This window comes from Pteropus alecto, unplaced genomic scaffold, assembly GCF_000325575.1.
Source record: "Pteropus alecto unplaced genomic scaffold, ASM32557v1 scaffold79, whole genome shotgun sequence".
Lineage (NCBI taxonomy): Eukaryota > Metazoa > Chordata > Mammalia > Chiroptera > Pteropodidae > Pteropus > Pteropus alecto.
In genome coordinates, this window is record NW_006494612.1 from 12,906,412 (window position 1) to 12,923,955 (window position 17,544).

General features: G+C 34.0%; 1 pseudogene; it reads left to right on the forward strand.

Moving 5' to 3' along the window:
* Positions 1-11,654, forward strand: part of LOC102884894 — a 21,993-nt pseudogene extending 10,339 nt beyond the window's left edge.
* Positions 11,655-17,544: the final 5,890 nt, after the last annotated feature.

The window sequence follows — 17,544 nt, forward strand, 5'->3', positions numbered from 1 at the left end:
ATCCACTGCCTATATACCTACCATTGTGTTATAGGGTCCTTCCTATATTCTCTTTTAATGTATATTAATATTCTCTTTTAATGTATAGGCTCTATTTCTTGGAAATACCTAGGAGTTAGTGTCCTGTGTTTGTATTATAGTAATTCGGTGTTCCTGTTTTCTGAAAGTTTAATGCTGTCACTTAGTGTCTACTATTCTGTAATCTTATATTCATTATCACTGGAGAGCCCAGTTTCATAAATGCACTCTTTACCTAATCTATATAGGGCAGCTCACACCGAGCTTCTTTACATTGTCAATGTCCCTACCATCAAAGTCATCCTTATAACCTTAGTGAAGGTAATAACTTCTCATCCCAATTACAGAAAAAAAGACAACTGCGGGAAGAGGTTGAGGTTATTGGATCTTTCATATTTGATCCAGCTTGACTAACCACCTCTCTTAAGCTGCCTTTAGATCCCTTCTACAATACTCTGCCTGGGAATTTCTGCCAACACCGCGTCACTTAATATGAACTATTACTTTTGCTAAGCTTTGAAGAGTCATCCTCATTACAGCCAATGATTATAAGCAGATCAATAATCTTAAGCATAGGCTTGGTGGTTAGAGTAATAGAACTACAAAAAGACCTAAGTTTAGAGCCTCAAAAAGTCCCCTATGCTGGAGTCACAGGCCAGATGGGAAAGGAGTAGGACTCTGAGACTTGGGAGCAGGACATCTGAAAAGATTCCCAAAAGAACATTGGACCTCTTGGTCTGCTAGAATGACTTGCTATAAGATAGCAAGGATAGGATAAATTTGAGGATCATACAGAAGATTCAATTGTGGTGGATGCCTTATAAACTGATAATTTCCTTCCTCAAGATCTGGCATCCCCTTGCTACTAAACTAATACCCAGGTCAAGTTGCAGCAAGACCAGTTGGCAAAGATAGACCTTGTTAAAGGAATAAAGAAATTATTGACTGAAAGCTACAGGGCCAGACTAATATGATATAGAAAAAATGGCAGAGCATGCCTGAGAAGTGGATCTTGAGGCTGCCTTTCTCAGAGGGGAATAGGAAAGTAGAATCAGGAAGGGAGAGGGATAAGTAAGGCTGCATTATCAAGCAAAGTCCTGTTAAAGTTAATGCTGGCTCAATTTGAGAGAAGAGTTATGGAAATAGTGTAAGATCCCATCTCCAAATTGTCGACTCAGAGGGAAAAGGTATGAATTATTTATACTCTTATGCCCTACAGGTAATGGTTAAAAGTTGCCCCTTTTAATTAAATGGAATATGTAAATTTCCAGGTAAATATGGCTCTGTGGGCAAAGGTAAAGTGGTTTCTAGCAGCCTGACAAAAATGTACTGATGCTGGCTTTTAAAATGAAAGCCCTATCGTGCATTGTGCATAAAAATGATCAAAGAATTCAAGGGTATATGTGCAGAGCATGGACAATATCAGCTACAAACCTTTTTATTGTGCTCCGTGGTTCATACAGAAAATTACTCCCACGTTCAGAGTGAGGTGAATTTACATTACAAATAGCAAGGGATGATCACAGGAATAATAAATTCTCTGTCAATTGGTTCCACAGGTGACAGTTTTGATCTATTTTCAGTGAAATGTATGCTTTTCCAGTGGTTCTGATGGATTTGTGTTAAGATTAAGCCATTCGTTATTCACAAACAAAAGTGTGAGTGATTAGCATAAAGAGCTCGGTCTTGGATTGCAGAGTGCAGCTGTGGGAAATTGTTTTGTTCTTCATTGTGAAAACTTAATACAATTAAGGCCTAACCATATAGTAAATGGCTTCCTGACAAAACTAGATGAGAGATGAGGGTAGGCAAAACCAGGGGTAGGTTTTTTCAGGAGAAAAAAAGGTAAACAAAGTAATCAAATGGGAAGAAATGAGGGCCTAGAGAATAGGCATTATTTATAATTTGTTAAATATATTGAACAAAAGAAACATTTAATAGAAAATAAAAATATTTTTTCAATCTGATATAAATTTTTTGTAGATTTCCTAAAATTTGTGTCTAATCACTAGTCTTTCAGTAGACAACATGATAGGCATGCATTTTCTAAAATTGCATTATAGATCTATTTATTTTAGATATAAAATTAACTTAAATTGCATAATAGAGGAAACGGAGAAAAATTTGAATGAAATAAGGAGTATTGCAATGGGTACACTATGTACCTCATAACTTCTGGTTCAAAGATAATGAATAGACACATGGAATAGATCAATATATCTCATATAAAGCCCAGTTGGGTCTCATCCTGAAGAAGATTTGCTCCAATTGACCCACAGATGTACTTATAATGAAAATAAATGTCTGTTGTGGCAGACACTAAGATTTGAGGTTCTTTGTTATTTCAATAGCAGACTAATACAATAGACCAGTCCCTTAAATCTGAATATTCTACCTCTTTTTTACCCACTATATATTCTGATACTATAAAAATATATCAAGTCTTTTCAGAAAAAGCTTTATAGGTCTCCAGAGCAAATCAGTTAGGGTCGGCAAAAATAAGGTTTGAATGGAAATAAACCATTGTTTTTCAGTTTTACCTTTTAAGAACCCTAATCATCGCTAAACTTGAACATCATTCCAAATTTCTGAGCCTCAAATGGAATGCCAGAGATCTCTGAAGCACCTTTAATTTCAGTATCCTATGATTGCTTGCATTATAATCTTTGTTAAGACCTGTTTCTTGGATGTGTGAGTAACACGATGTCCAAGTCCTAGGGCAAAATACTAACTGTAACAGCCCCAATTTTCTCACCACCAACTCAATTTCATTTTAGTGAAACATAGGTTATATATATGCCAGCTACTCAGGAGATTTGCAGAAGTCACAGCTACAATTTAGCAGAATAACACAGGTAACTTGGTAAGAATAAGTAAGTTGACATTCTGTGTAAATATGAAGGAAAAAAGGTAGGTAATTAATGAAAATTGGTTCTGCCGGCATCTACAGAACAAGTCACATCAAGGACGGGTGGTGCTAGACATGGAGCTGTGCTTACAGAGTTTGTGGTGGGCTTTCCATTCCTGTGAGCCTGATAATCCATCCACACTCTGAGGTGAAAACTCTTCTGTCTCTGTCACCATCAGAATTAAATCATTCTGTCATTTTCTTCAACTGGGACATGATTTGAGGAATATCAGAAAATTTCTTTCTCAAATTCTCTCTCACGCTAGCTCATAAAAATGGCTATATTGCCACTAGTCCATTTCCAACATTTTCTGTAAATCACTTCTGGAGGAAAGATGTTATATCATTTCATAGCTATTGATATATTAATAGACACATTCCTAAAGTAGCATATTAGTGAAGATTTCCTGCTTTATCGCTGTCCTCTAATGTATCGTTGTTCCTTAGTAACTACTAAATGAAATAAAATCCTTTCAACTTCTCTTAATCCAAGTTTAACTCCCCCTTTCCAGTTTATATTTAATACCTGCCATGTTCAACCTTCTTCTTATGTGTATTAATTCTAGATTCAAGTCAGACATAGTTTTGAAATTATAATTTATATTCTAAAATACATATTTTCTTCTTCTATATATAAAAGTTTGCTCAAATAATTTCTGTTCATTATAGCATGTTAGATATGTTAATTACTATTGAGGAAAATAACACCGAGAAGGGGAAAAGAAAGAGAAAGGTTGCAATTTTAATTATAGTGATAAGGAAAAAATCTTGAAGTAAATGGCATTTAAATAAAAATTTGAGATTGTGAAAGAGTGGGCCATATGTTTATTTAGGAGAAGAACATATCAGGGAGAATTACTGCAAATTAGAAAGGCTCTGAAGCAAGCACCAGCCTTCTGTGTTTACGGTTTGAGATGGAATGAGCATAGAGAAGACTGTTAGGAGATGAGGTCAGAGAGATGATGGGCAGGTAGCATAGGGCCTTGAAGGACATTGTAAAGAACCTGCGTTCAATTCAAAAGAGATGAAGAACCTTGGAGGGTTTTGAGCAGAAGAATGATGTAATCTGATTCAAGTTCTAACTAGGTCATTCTGGCCATTGCCCTGGTCATTTATCTAGAAGGGCAAGGGCAGATGGTGGAGCACTTAGTAGGCAATTGCAGTGATCCAAGTGGGAGAGAATGGTGATGGATAGAAGAGTTATTGAGAGCAAATTGATTTCCCCATAGGTGTTGAAGCTAAAACCAGTAAGTTTCCGGTCATATTGGATATCACTTGTGAGAATCTTTACTCACATCTATGAAGAGTAAAAAATGAGGATTTTGGCCTTACAACTGAAAGGACAGAGTTTCCACTAACTAAGATGAAAAGAGAGTAAATAGAACAGGCATAAAGAGAAGTATCTGAAACTCAGTTTTGAATAAGCTACATTTATGATGCCTAATAAACTTCCAGGTAAAAGTAGAATAGGAAGTTAAAACGCCAAACTGTAATTCAGTGTAGAAATACAGTCTAGAGGTACACATTTGGGAGAAGTGACTACACCAATGATATTCAAAGCCTTAGACTTTGGATGAGATGACCAAGAGAAGAAAAAAGTGTTGATCAAACGCAAAAGTTGCTGAAAGATCAATAAAATGAGGAATGATTAATAACTGTAAGATTTAGCAACCTGAAGGTCATCAGTAACTTTATAAACAGTTTTGGTAAGAATAGGGTGGAGTAGAATAGAGTAGTAGAACCTAAAGCCTGATTTTAGTAGGTAGAAAACACAGTTAGAAAATTAAATATAAAGAGGGCAAATCCAGGTGCAACTCAGTGAAATGGCGCATCTTTCACAAAAAGGTCCTCTCACCACATTCATCAAAGCAAAGTTAATCTCTGGCATGTGATTTTCATAAAAATGTATTTGTCCTTTGATATTCTGATCACTTTCTTTCTTCTATTGTGGTTATCCATGCTTATTGAGAAGAGGACTGGGACTATTTCACCTCTGGAAACCCTATGGCATTTGACCAAGCACGTTGTTAATTCTAAGAGATGCTTATTTCTTAACAAGATTATGTACCACTGGATAAGAGAGAACCATGTAAATTTCGATGTAGAAAAGGCAGAGGTAAAGGAGCACAATATTGAGAAAACAAGTCTGTGGGAAACCAGGAATGTTCTTATTAGGACTATAGAAAAGCAAGAGATAGAATAAAGACCTTGTGTTACTAAGAAATGGAGACTAGTGCTGAGTTGTGAATCAAAAATAAAGAGAGTAGGCTGCAATATTACGTAAAGGATGTCACAAAAGCCACTTAAGTCTTACCAAAATTTTCTCTTGTTCTTCAGAGCAGTCTACCTACAGCCCTGGACATGTAAAGTGAAGATATTTACACCGACTAGGCTTTATTGAGACTGAGTTAATAATTCATGATGTTCGATTCCAAAAAAGAAAAATTATATAACTTCTATTCCTGTTTGCATAGCTTCACAGAGAAAAATTATATATTTTTCTATACATTTTCATGCAGTATCTCATAATTAGTATAATCTATAAATATCAAAGCAGGATGCATAGCGAAATCACAATCCTTTGGAAAGCCATGCACACTCACACACCCACTATAAACCCTTGTGTGTGAGTGTGCATGACTTTGTGTACATTTGAGTGTTGAAGGAAATATATTTAACAATAAAAATGGTTTTCTCTAGGTGGGAAAATTAGAAATGATTTTCTTATCCTTTTCTTTTTTGAGACAGAGAACTTCTAAATTTACTACAATGGATATATTTTACTATTGATATAAGACAAAAGGTTATAAAGTGAGCATCCAATAAAGACTATAATTTATTTTAGAAAATATTTGTTTTTAAGTAGCTAACTCTGTAGGAATTAACACAGTTTAGATATTAACTGATTTGTTCTGTAATCTCCTATCTGATTATGAGGATAAGATATACCTGGAAAAATCACTGGTGAACTGTATAATTTTCTTGTTTGAGCAAAGGTGTTTTAATTAATAATGAATGTAAGGAAATTTTATATTTTTTTCTGAAAAAAAATTATTTCCATGGTGTGAGAGGAGATATATATAAATTTAAAAAAAAAAAAAAAAGGAATAAGACAACACTTAGAAACTACCTAAGACATATAGAATCCTTTTGCCATTTATCCTGTAAATCATAGAAAAGTGGAAATTAGGTACAATTTGCACAATAAACAGTGAAGAAAAGGGAGGATCTGTTGAAATATTAAGATTTTTCTTTTCTTTATTTTTTTCATAGTCTCTTTAAATATGAATGTACTCAAGGAACATCTTCCAATCAAGAATATTTTGCTAAGGTCACATTTTAATCAATAAGAAGACAGTAAAGCCAGTTGAAGTATCCAAGATCAATAAGATTTCATCATACAGAAGACTCGCTCTTCCTGTAGCATATGAAGATTTCTTTTATAATTCTTTGGTGACATGAAAATTGAAACTATGTTGCTTAAAGAAAGGAACAAAAGAGACTAAAGTTTAATTATATGGTTTTATTTCCCTTGCAGCTGTGTACCATTAGCTACTGAGCAATGGGAAAGTTCTTTGTAATCTTTGACCCTCCTACCAATACAGTCCTGTACAAACTAGTAATTACAGTCAATTACAGGCCACAGAGTGGTGAAAGAGACACTTTTTTTCCCCTCTTGCAGAGGCCTTATGAATTAACTTTATATTCGAACTATAACTCTTCAATTTCTGGGCCTGAAGCTACTAATAAGTTTAAGATATATGGTTGTCTTTAGTATTATAAGTTGCTAAGAATTGTGATGTTTCCTAACTCTAATTCTATTCTCTGGAGGTTGATTTTTTTTTATGGGTAGGCATATTTTCACACGCTCTTAGGCATCAAGAGTATGTAAAGCTCCTATCTGAAGTCTCCATAAGAGAGAGAATAAGAACAGGTAAAATTTAACTAGATTTTTAAAATGCCATTAATGTATTTCAATATATTCTTGCAATAAACTTACTAAGTAGGTACTAATATTCACTCTCTTTGATACCTAAGGCAACTCAGGCAAAGAGAAGAGAGTATTTCCTCAAAATTACAAAAATTACACAGTTAGGAAGTGCTGTTCCAAGGAATTGTACTAAAGTCATCTAGCTTAGAGTTAACCTCTTAACCAATGTGCTGTGTGCTGTACTGCCTCATTGCTTAGTGGGATTGTTATGGAACTATAAAACATTAATGGGAAAGGGCCATAGAAGAAAGAAGAATAAACAGGTAGAGATAGCACTTACTACAAAACTGAACAGCCCAGGGAGATCAATAACTTCTTATTGACTGACTCTTCTCTCATTTAGCTTTAAAAGGAATGTGACTTTTCACCGAGGATGTTGTGATTTATCAGATTCTTATCAGATGCTCACTGCAATGTGATAAAGAAAAGGCAAATGGCTTAGGTCATAAGGTTTAGTTTAAGTGCCTAAAGATTATATCTTTCAATGTATCTCTGGCCAGTGTGACACTAAGTAGATGCTGGAGCTTTGAGTAAAGTATAGAAAGAGACATGAGTAGCTGTTTTGGGTGACATTCTTACAATTTTCTGAAGTTCAGAGCAGCTTGTATTTGAGAGGAGGAAGGAATAGCCTCTTAAACAAAGCAAATTATCCCTCCCTCATAAAACCTTTCTGACAATTTGCAGAGCCAAGTGCAAAATGAAAATGCAGGGCCTCTTGTTCAAAAAGTATTATGGATTTCAAGACAGCAAGAGGAGAACATTGTTAAGCTTGGAACCCTTCTGAGCATGGGACCTTGTGTGACTGTACAGGTCATACACTTATGAAGTTGGCCTGGCTCCCCATCATTTCTAAATGTTGATTTTCACTAATCTGGGGGTAGAGACCAGCCTTACTCACTCAACACTGATGCAACTCTTCCTGAGATCCTGTCCATTCCTCCAATCTAATAGCACAGGACACCACCTCTTCCCATGGAACAGATATTTCCAAGACTAGTCAGCAGAGAAATGTTCTCCAGTACCATACAAATCTCCCGCACACCAAATTCGACTTTGATTGCTCCATATCAGGTGTATATAGATGAGATAGTCCAGTAGCCCATTCCTTTCTGGTCTCAGGCCTGGATTGTCCTGGAGGGACTAAAAGAGAGAATGATTCAACCTTCAGTTGACCCATTCTCTATGGCTTCATAAAAACTTATTTTCCAAATATGGCATAAGAAAAACTTTTCTCATTATTCCTTCCTTCACAAAAGACTGAAGGATTAAGATAGTTCTATCAATGATCTTTCATTCTTCAATTTGCCAAAAACTAGAAATAAACTTTGCAAAGGTCATGTCTAAAAACTGCATTTCAAAAGGCAGAAAATCATATGATAGTAGAATGTATCTTTATTCTAATCTTTTCTCTGTATTGCTGTAAAAAGAGAGTTTGCCCAAGGTTTCTTTCTGTCTATTTCTTAGTCACCATTTTTTTTTTGACAGCACTTTTGTAGAAAGTTTATCTTTTATTAGCTTTTAGGTCTCCAGTCATCATGCACTGCAGAATCCTTTGGGGCATGTTGAACTTTTTAAAAAGAGAGCTTGCCCAAGGTTTCTTTCTGTCTATTTCTTAGTCACCATTTTTTTTTTTGACAGCACTTTTGTAGAAAGTTTATCTTTTATTAGCTTTTAGGTCTCCAGTCATCATGCACTGCAGAATCCTTTGGGGCATGTTGAACTTTTATTCTACTGTAGTCTCTCTCTCTCAAAGCCTTATCGTTATCATTTCTTTGAAAGGCTGTCCCCAGCTAAATATCTGAAGGTTAGTCTCTGATAGAACCGTTTAATCACACCAATAGAGATTTCAACCAGCAGTATTACTATTCTAGTCTCATACTTATGAGTTTAATTAGCTTGGTTGGATGTATATATAAAACAGAGAAACATAGGCCATTAAAGAGAATTTGTTGATAAGGATTTAAATTTTTGCTTACTTTTTTAAACAATATACCTAAATGTGCTCATAATTAAATAATTAAATATAGTGTTAGAATAATTTTAACTCAACTTGATCATTTGTACGTATATGTTAAGAATACAAACTTATATAGTATATTATATTATGTAATTTCTCTGCAACTTTACACCTGATTTCTACTGAGGAGCTGAGTATTAACAGCATGCTTATATTTTCCTTAGTAAATGGGTGCCACTTAGATCTAAGAAAACACATTGAAACATCACATTGAGATCTTACTCTCAGAAATATTATTGTATGCTTTATGCAAAATTTAAATGTTATTTAAATTAAGCAACTTAATTAATAATTAAACATTTATGTTATCACTCTGAGGATAGTGGTAGTCTTTGAAGCTCATTAGCAAGAGAACACACAAAACTGGAAAGATATAAAGGAAAGTTTATTTCTTTGTTGGGCTCTAACTAATTGCAGTAAAATGGACCTAGTACTTTTGCTTCTAATTCTCATGGAAGAGTAAGCAATCCAAACTCCAGTCTTTTGATGTGGTCATATATCTATTGCCAAGTTTCTTTTTAAAATCTCCCAAACAAATGTGTCTGCCAATTAAGCAATACAAAAAAGGGAGGAACTTCTGTGCCCTCACGCCATTTTCTCATTAATTCTAGGAAATGACTCTGGGACTTCTTCCCATTATTATTGAGTAGATTAAATGACATCTTCTCCCAAGCGACTCAGGTAAAAGTGCCAGGTTTACTTTCATCTTGGGCTCTATAGTCTTTGAACGAAGACCAGACCAAACAGTGCCCTTTGAGACTCAAGATGCCTTTCTTTATAATGTCATCTATTAGAGAAAGGTTTGAGAAAAGGTCAATTTTACCCCAGTGTAAAAGAAAATGCTGGCAATTCATGAAAAGCCACTTTTGCTGCTTAGAAGTATCTTCGTTTCAAGATTTGTTGCAATAATTTCCCCCATAAAATAGATTTGAAATACCAAATAATATATTTATAATTAAATGACATATGTTCTAATACCAAAATATTTTTCATTTAAAATAATATTTTGAAGTATAGAGGAAGAAATTATTAAACAGGATAGAGCTAGACTCTATCAGTCTAGAATCCAGCAAGAAACAGCACACTCAAAGTGTTGATGGAAGAGAATGTACAAAAAAAAAAATTAGTTACCGTGATATGGCCAAAAATAAGAGAATCAATAAGATGCTATGAAATACACAGTGACTAAGAACAGTGAGGAATCATGAACATCTCTAGGTTTATAGGGAGAGGGACACAATAATAGAACTAGAACTGAGCAAATGCTGTAACCCTAGGAGAGGCCTCATGACAGGAATTTGGACTAGTAAAAGAACGCATTAGGATTTCTGAACTCAAAAGAGAGTGGAAAAGAATAGAAAATTTATTTGTGGGAGAGTGGAGTAAAACCAGTACCCATATGTTACAAATTATCATCTTTGAAACTGAACCTTGTGTTTCAACACACACACATATTTTTTCGCCAGCATCCTGACAAAAAAAAAAAAAGGAAGTATGCAAACATAGATTTGACAAATTGAGACTACTTTGAAGAAAAAAGAATTTTTTTGTGGACCTCGTGGTTCCAGTGGGAAGAGATGGAGGTAGGAAGATTCAGGGAGCTGGGCTGTTTTTGGTGATGGTGGGGTATCCGCCACGGCTGCTGCCACAGCTGCTACCCCCACCGTCACCGCCACCGCCTCTGTGCTCGTGGCATGGGAAAAGAGGCCTGAGAACCTAGCGCGAGTCGCAAGTGGCGCAGCTATGGGAGTGCTGGTGGTGAGAAGGTGATGGCAGATATAAACTCAACATTCACAACATCATCCAACAGCTGCTGGAGGTGAGAGGTTCAGCTGCAGGAGAGTGAAATCAGAGCACTTAAAGTCCCAAGAGATCTTCCTCAGTCAGCCTATCCTACTAGAACTTGAAGCACCACTCAAAATACGTGGTAATATCCATGGACAATACTATGATTTGCTTCGACTTTTTGAGTACGGTGATTTCCCACCTGAAAGCAACTACCTATTTGTCTTGGAGACTATGTGGACGGAGGGAAGCAATCGTTGTGTGCCTCTTATTGGTGCACAATATCAAATGCCTCGAGAATTTCTTCTCAGAGGAAACCATGAATGTGTCGGCATCAATAGAATTTATGGATTTTATGATGAATATAAAAGAAAATATAACATTAAACTATGGAAAACTTTCACTGACCGCTTTAACTGTTTACCAATAGCAGCCATTATGGATGAGAAAATATTTTGCTGTCATGGAGGTTTATCACCAGATCTTCAATCTCTGGAGCAGATTCGGGGAATTATGCACCAACTGATGTACCAGATCAAGGTCTTCTTTGTGACCTTTTGTCATCTGACCCCAGTAAAGATGTCAGCCTAGGGTGAAAACCACGTTTGGTGCAGAAGCGTTGCAAAATATCTCCATAAACATGATTTGGATCTTATATGCAGAGCCCATCAGGTGGTTGAAAATAGATGTGAATTTTTTGCAAAGAGGCAATTGGTCATTGTTTTCTGCATCCAGTTACTGTGGAGAGTTTGACAATGCAAGTGTCATGAGTATGGACAAAAACACTAATATGTTTCCTTCAGATTTTAAAGCTTGCAGAGAAAAAGAAGCCAAATGCCACAAGACCCTTAACACCTCCAAGGGTTACATCAGGCCTGAATCCAGCAGTTCAGAAAGCTTCAAATTGTAGAAACAATACCATTCCGTATGAGTGACTAATTATGCTTTCTTTGACCTACGTTCTTCATTTTGTGGTGAAGTCAAGGCTTATAAGTCAAAACAAAGGAATTAACCTACCATCCACAAGTTTATACAGAACTCACAGAATCTATAACTTTTTAAAACTAACATCTGTTAAAAAGAAATCTGTTTCAACAGAAGACCGTGTATAATAAATGCCATGTGGTGAAAGTGAATTCAGACTTATTAAATGATGAACTTGTCAAAGTCTCTCAGTGTCTATTTATCAGCACAATACACACAGAAGAACTGTTGATGACATATTGAATAGATTTTAATGAATAAATGGCTCTGGAAACTAAAAACAAAACAAAATAAAATAATTTTATGAAAAATGACATCAAACATTTAAGCTGTTCTATTTAAATGAAATAATTATGTTAATAACTACATTATTTTATTTCTTCACATCACTGATACTAAGATGTCCTCTAATAATTATAAACAGAGATTTCTATTTTGATTTTATCCCTGGCACTTTCATTATATATTCTTATTTCTTAGTGATATTGGAATAACAGAAATTAGTCTCACACCAAAGAACCAGACCGAAACTTTAATTCACTTTATAATTCCTTGCTACAATACTCATAAAAATGCACAATTCAACTGATATTTTACTTTTATTTTATTTTTAAGTGTGACAGCAATGAAGGTGGAAAACAATTGTATATATCTCTATGAAGAAATTCCCACGTTATAGAGATCTCAACATGAGAAACACACTGAATTCCCCTCATATATTTCTAAAAAGGGTATCTCACCTTTACCTACTTTTAATAAATTTATTGCTGTCTACAAGGCATATAATTTTGTTGTTGAAACTAGAAAAGTAATGCATAATTCCCATTCTCAAATTAATTAAAATTAAGATAAGAATCAAGACTTAAACAAATGAAAAGCTTTATATTAAAACAATTGAGTAATCGACATAATTCAACTTAAAATAAGCCCTACCGCAGGACAAAGCTCACATTTTACACTTCTGATATATCCCAATCGCTCTTTAAATTATGCTTATTTATCATGTATCCCTTGGAAGAATGATCATTGAATATGTTCTACAGCCTTGGTAAGGAGCAGTCAATCCCCAGCTACAAAGTAATAAAATCAAATTGTGAAACCTAATGGTAACGCATCTATAAATCAACTTCAGGCTTATAAGGCAGGACATAGGGAAGAAAGACACCGAAAAAGACAGCAATCCAGAATCCTCTTTCTCTAGGATTGATCGACTATTGCTATTACTCTTTTCTTCTTGAAAAGAACAGGTATCCGTGGTTGTTGGGTATTGTCTTTAAGTATCATTTTGTTTCAGGTGTTTGATGGTGTTGTTTGTTTCTTGTATAACCTTCTAGATTTTCTGTCCAGTAGTTCTATTGATAAAAGAGAGGAGTGTTGATTTCTCCATTCATAATTGAAGACTGGTCTATTTCTTCTCTTAGTTTTGGCAGTTTTTTGCTTCATATATTTTGAAGCAAATATATGCATTCCCATTAAGGACTGTTATATTTTCAGTTTGCTGATTAGGATCAAATACACTTATGTGTAGCTCAGGGTTCCATTCATGAGTTTATAGACAAATTTACAGAATTTATTGCCTGTGCTCCTCCCTCTTAATGTTCTCTTTGGTATTTTGTGGTTTTCTGAGGATCCCCTTTACTTCCCTTTAAAAAGAGAGATGGGGCTTTATTTACGTGGTTCTGTCACACAGTTCTATGGCTGCACCATATCTAAAGACAGAGAAAAAAAAGCCACATAGATTTGTCTCCACACTTTTTCATCACAGCTCCACCAATTAAAAAGTTTCCCTCTTTCAGAGTTTTAGATCCTATAATTCCATAAGTGTATTTCTTTACACACTTATTTAATGAAAAGTTGAAAGTTGTTCATTATGTTATAGTCAGTCTACTAGAACTGTTGTCAACCTACTAGCAGTAGCCCATCTGAGGTAGTTCTTCCCCTGCTTTCCTGTTATACTGTTATAAACAAATAAAGAGAAAACTTAATGACATAAAATTTAAATTTATAATTTTCAAACTCAAGTTATTTTTTAAAGTTTTAAATATATAGGGTTTTCTTAAAACAGAATTTTGTTTACAAAAACATGGGAAACATTAGCTGGTTTTCCAATATAATTCCTAGTTAGTGAGGATCGACATATAAGAAGCAAGAGATTTTTTCACTTTTTTTTATGAGCTGGTTTTATTTTAAATTTGAACAAGAATGAAAGCAGAAGTAGAACTTTAAGGCAATTAGTTTGGATGTTATAATAATGTTTCTTTTCTAAATATATTTATTCTGAATTTTTTCTATTTGCAATAAAACATCATAAAATAAGATAAGAATTGTAAATTAAATCTAAAGAAAAATGTTTCTTTCATAAGAGAACTAAATCAATGAATTCGATCTTAGAGATTTGGGTGGTCATATTTACCATTTATCATTAAGGTAAAAATTGAACAATTCATATTTGTATATACCCATATATAAAGAAATTTTAAAACTTATTGAATTTAACAAATTATAAAAAAGTCAAAAATTCTTAAAATTCAAGCATTCAACTTTTTTACATTTTTATTAGAATTATCTCCAGATTTCTAAACATAAAATGTTTTTAAACAGGTTAGCTACAGTTTGTTCGGAATCTGATCAGATTTATTTTGAGAACTTCATAAATTGCCTTTTTTTCCCCACTACTTCTCTCCTCTGTCAATAAGTAAACCCTTATTAAATATATATCTTTAGAGTAATAAAAAGAAACTACCAAATGATTCTTTTAAGATTTCTATTGATTTCTTTGTGAATTTTTTCTAGATTTCTAGCAAGTAATATCCTCCTAGAACCACTACAGTTATGTTGGATCAGCTTAATATCGATGAAGGAATTAGTAGATATATAATTTTAGTTTTGCTTATAGACTTTTTGAAGACTGTGAACCTACTTTATTTCTTAGCACAATTTTAAATTGTTAAGTAAAATAATTTATTGCAGGTGAAAATAAGTTAGGAAAGCAGTCTTTCATTTTGAACTGTTCTATAATACAAGCTTTAATAATGTTCAATTTCATATATCTATTGAGAAAAAATAAGTAAACATTTTAGGTGGTTAACAGTTGTCAAAGTCAGCTAAGAGCTGGCACATTCTACCAGACTTAAAAAAAAAAAAAAGATGAGTCACCATTATGAAAAACAAATCTTGGGTCTTTCAATAAAGCAGGAGGTCACAGAAGATCTTACAGATACATTAGAAAGGACGAGACACGGGACACCATGGTAAACCCAAATTTCTGCCTGTTATTACTTAATAGAAAATTCTCATGATTCATACTTTTGGTTTTATAGTTTTAAAGAAGTAATCAGAAAAGTTCAAAGGACATTTTATTCCTCACACTGTTTGTTGAAAAAAGCTTGGCCTCTATAATCCACAGAGAAATGAATTTCAATACCAAATCTTGTAGTTTTTGTGAACTTGGATAAATCTGAGTCTCAGATGTTTCAATTAAAAACCAGTATAACTTAATTTACATTATATTTACATCTTTATGCTGGTTTAAAAACAGGTCAGAAGCACTAGAACAGAGTCTAGAATAGAATAAATAATATTTTTTAAAGCATCAGATTAACTTATAACATTTGTATTTTGTTTAATAGTAATTAATAAAATAGTCATTAAAGTGCAATGAGTGCTATGATCATTTGGATTCAGGCTTACAACGGGCTCATCTTAAAAGAGGCCATTGAAGTTCAAAAGGAAAGGGAGTGATATCAGGAGCAATGAAACAGAGAGGTAAAGAAGCTGATAAACCTTACCCTAACTTATCAGTGAGTTTCAAATTGAATTTGGCTCTATCCATTTCTTTACTGAACATAATAGCACAGAGACAATGGATATGTAAAGTATGAAGTTCTTAAATTTTTTTCTATCAACACATATACTAAATATTTACATGCATAAATGAAATAGTCCCATGAATTTATCAGATTATAAGATGTTGAAGAGGTAAAAAGGACCGCAGGATCATTCTCTATCTTTTCTTTTTCATAAAAGAAAGTTCAGAAAAATGTGCAAGAGAACAAGTGGAATTATTATATGAGCTACCTTAGAAGTATCCTAACAAACAAACAAAAAAACATTTACACAGTTCAGAAACTTAACTGTAATTATTATAATATTATTTGATCAAACCACAATGGGTTCTAATATCAGTTAAGCACCACTACTTACAGAATAGAAGGCATATTAAGTGTCATATAATTTAAAACTCTTACTCTTTATATTATTTAATTTATTATTATTATTTATTATACATTATAAGTAGCAACATTTCTCTAGCTTATAGAATTATCACTCTGATTTTATTACATTTTATTTATTTGAAGCCACTCAGCTCACTGACCTATACTATCTGGTGAAAACAGTGGCATCTAGCAACAAATCCTTTGAATTATATATTTAATTGGATCCTGAGGTACTTGTATGTCACTTAGTTTATACTGTATTTTTTAAATTTGCATTTAGCTCTTTTAATCCATCTCCTCAGGACCAATGTTGAATTCTAGAATAAATTAAATAAGAAAGTGAATATCAATACCATATAGGTACAATCTGTGAACAATGTGGGTCCTGCCATCTCTGACTCTGAGATCTCATTAGACTTCGACAATATTGATTCTCATACTGACTACCTTTTAACTGAAAACCTTCCAGTAAAGGTCAAGGAGAACAGCTTCACTGGATCTCTTTTAACCCAACCATCAACACCATTACCCTGTGCTGAATCAGTTTCAATTTTGTCTTCTTTAAAAAGTCACTGACACAGCAAAAAAAAAAAAAAAAATCAATGTTTGACAAGCATAGCACATCAGAGCTACTAAAGAGAAGGAAAGACACTTCTAGCATAATTTTTACAAAAAGAAGAAATGTTAAAAAAATTTTTTAAGTGATTGCCCAAGAGGATTCTGTCAATCATTTGTTTAACCAATGCATTATGTGAACATGGAGGCCTGCACTTCAAGTTAATCAGTACTCATACATTCAATATTCACTCAACTAATATTTACTTATGCCTGCTGTGGGTCAGGCACTCTACTGGACATTATTTCCCTTAGTTGTCTTTGAGTTGAAGAGAATTTCTCAAGTCAAAGGATATTTAGGCAGTTAGGAAGGGGTGGGGGAGACTCCTTATTTGAATACGAGAAATAAGAAATGCACCTGAAAGTGTTAATCTATTACAGTCAATCAAATATTTTTTCATGTGATTTTGCATATATACTCTTTTTTGGGCAAATGCTTAAAAATCACATCCAAAGTTGGATGACCAGACAAATTGACACATGCCAGCCTCAGTGTGGCAGACGTATTCATGCTACTTCTTTAGCATCTTGCTATCTTTTTTTCGACATTTATTTGTTCTAGAATATGTTTTTAATAACTTGTCTGCTTTTTGATTTGCTTGCTTTTTTCGAGGGAAGTGATAGCCACGCACACTTCGGGTGTTTTGCTTCAGGGGCGTGCTGGCTGGCTAACCGCTGTTCTCAGAGGTTACTTCCAATCAAACCCTGTGTTTTGCAGGTAGGGAGCTCAACCAAGCATAATTCTTACTACAGCAATTTTCAGCAAATTGTTCTGCTAAATAGAAATATATTACTTGAAGGCTGGAAAAGTGATGATAAACCTGACCCTTCAGCTCTGCTTTTAAAGGTCATTTTGGTTAAATGTAAGCAAATTGTGGTACAAAGTATCCTTTACTTGCTGTTTCTCACTTATTATCTTCCCTCATACCTCATTATGCTAATGTAATGACTTATTTGACAGAGTAGTTTCATCCATAATCTTGGAAATATATAATAGATTTAATTTTCA